Below are 2,988 nucleotides of genomic sequence, written 5' to 3'. Positions count from 1 at the left end.
CTTGATATTTTCCCTGCTTATTTTGGAATTACTGAAAGATATATGTAACATTGTGAACTGTGAGTTTGTCCATTTGACTTTTTATTTCCGTCAAATCTTGCTTTATGTATTTTCAGGCTATGTTACCAATTTCACGCAAATTTAGATTTTGTCTTCATATGTTCTTGAATCTCCTATTATGGAAAATATTTTTTAGTGAAAGTTTTTAGTTAGTAAACCCTTCTTGTTTTCCAGCATACTTTGTCTGCTATTAGTAATGCAATCCCATGTAAATTCTTTGAGTTCATATTTGCTGTTATCTTTTCCTATTCTTTTATGCTTATCTCTTCCTCTATCTTTGCATTCAAGATGAGTAGTGCAATTTTTAAAACTCAGTTCATAATGCTTATCTTAAAGTGTTCAATGTCTTTCCACTTCATGCAGCTGCTGGTACAATGAAGGAAAAGTTACCATCTCATCACTAGTCTTCCATATTTGCTTAAATAACCTTTTCTTCCCTTTCTTTCGTATTTGACATTAATCAAGGATTTTTTTGCATTTGTTTGGTTTGTTTGTCCCACGTATCTTCATTAGTTAGGTCTTGTTACAATTCTTTTGTTGATTACTTAAGCGTCTAGAAATGTCACCATGCGATACGGAAAGAAAACGTTTCTGTGCTCTCTCGACCACTTGTCTACTCCCACCACTTTTATTTTTCATTCACTCGCACTGTCTCCACTGCCCGTGTTCATGTTGTGCTCACCCATGTTCTTCAGACTGGCAAATAAGAGCAACCATCAGACCGCATATCAATTGATTACCAACAAGAGTAACCCCAAAATTTTTGTATTTTTCTCAATCTTGGTCCTCCTTCAGTCTTCTCTACTTCAGTAACTAAGTTCTGTCTCCTTATTGCTCAGGCCAAATATCCTGACATTATTCTTGAGGTCCCTCACAGGCAACAATAGAAATTCTTTAGCAAAATTCAGTTACTTTTCACCACTTGAAATGCTGCCACTCTAGTCCAAATCACAGCTGGCTTTTGCTTGGCTTATTATTATTTTTCAACTTTGTATTGTGAATTGGATGAAGGTTTACAGAGCTGATCAATTTTCTCTTCAACAATTCACAAAGATTTTCATCTCACTGATTGTAATCTCCACACGTGACATCACTTATCCACTTCCGCTGTTTCCTATTTCGAGTCTTTCCTAACCCATCTGAAGCTTTTCTTTGGGTCAATGCTGCCCTTTTATAGCTCAGATGGTTGATGGCTCTCACTGGGCGGTTCTCAACCTGTGGGTGGCGACCCCTTTGAGGATCCAACGACCCTTTCACAGGAGTCACCTGATTAATCACAGTAGCACAATTACAGTGATGAAGTAGCAACGAAAATCATTTTATGGTGGTGTGCGGGGGGGAGGTCACCACGACATGAGGACCTGTATGAAAGAGTCCCGTAGTTAGCTAAGTTGAGAACCACTGCTCTAAGATAAGGATACCCCTCTACTGCTACTGTTCCTTTATAGACCTATTGTTTGGCTGAATAGTGAGCCCTGGGCAGGAGTTGTTTCCAGACCTGAAGCGTGATTAAGGTGAAAGTGTTGGAGGTTCCATTAGTCTCTATCTGACCAGTAAGCCTGGTCTTTCTGTGACCCCAGGTTTTGTTCCACATCTCCACTCTACTCAGGTGCTTCTAATGCGATCCCTTTTAGAGCCGTTGCCAGTGCTAGCTGGGTGCTCTCTACTTGTTCTGGTTTCAGGGTCATGGAGAATGATGTTTGCATGGCCTGTTAGTCCATCAGACTAATTGCGTCCACGTGCTTTTGATTTTCTGCATGCTTTCCTCTGGACAGGGAGAAACATATGTTGAACATTAGATAGCCTGTATTATTTTGGATAGTTTCCATACTGTCACTTTTTGGGTTTTGTAAATTTACATCAATTACAAGAAGAATTTGTCATAAAGCTTTTGCTTTGTCCACTCCAAGTACACACCTTACTTACCACTGGTGTTTATTCACATATAAGGCCTTCCCTGTCAGTTTAAATCCTGGGTCTAGCTCCATTTATAATATACTTATTTATTTTAATTCTAAAATTTTGTCTATTAGAATGAAATCTCCACACGGGAAAATTTTTGTTTTTGTTTTGTTCACGGTGCCCAGAGAAGTACTTTGCACAAAGTTCTTATAAGCATATGGTGAGTGAGTTAGTAAATAAATACCAGGAAGGACAACTTTGGGACAAGTTTCAAGACCCATGATCTAATATAAGAGAGGTTATGCTGAGAAGAGATTGGTTTAAATGGGGCCACATGTCCCAGCCCCTTTATTGTGGCAGAGAGTACCCAAGGAGGGCTGCAGATCCTGGCCTAGAAGAACTAGACCCAGGATTCGCAGCAGCACAGAGTGTGACTTACCAAGGGGCTGTTCTGGATGAAGTCACACAGTATAAGCTTGCAGTAGCTGGGTTTGAACACTGCATCATAGGAAATGTCCAATAAAAGCGGTTAACAGGTCTGGTTACAAGTAGTTCTCAGGGGGATGATCGCTTGGGCAGGGATTCTTAGAATGCCCCAAATACTACTCACCTGATTTGTGATTTCCATTCTTCTTCTATGGCCATTTTCCTTCTCGCCATTAACACCGAGACGGAATTAAGGAGAATGTGAGGTGATCATGACCATAATGGAGATGAGGCAGTTGGTGATTGCAGGTGAGAGCCCCAGGTTATCTAACCGTGTATTCCGTTAGTCTCTGTGAGGCAGATGAACACGAGAACTAAAATATCTCACCAGATAGACTGTGAGTCTATTGTTTCTCCTGATTTGTGGATATTGTTCCAGGTCTTAGAAAGCTCTGTGGCTGTCATTGCTGCTTCCTTTGTACTCCACCTGTCATTACTAAAGAATGGTGGCGATTTTAATTGCAGTCAAGGTGATTTGAATTTAGATCTTCTAAAGTTTTCTTTCAACAATTTCTCACATTCTTGACAAGTGGTGTTTCA

This window comes from Tenrec ecaudatus, unplaced genomic scaffold (assembly GCF_050624435.1).
Source record: "Tenrec ecaudatus isolate mTenEca1 unplaced genomic scaffold, mTenEca1.hap1 Scaffold_55, whole genome shotgun sequence".
NCBI classification, from domain to species: domain Eukaryota; kingdom Metazoa; phylum Chordata; class Mammalia; order Afrosoricida; family Tenrecidae; genus Tenrec; species Tenrec ecaudatus.
The sequence above is the reverse complement of the archived record's forward strand: the minus strand, read 5'-3'. Positions refer to the sequence as shown.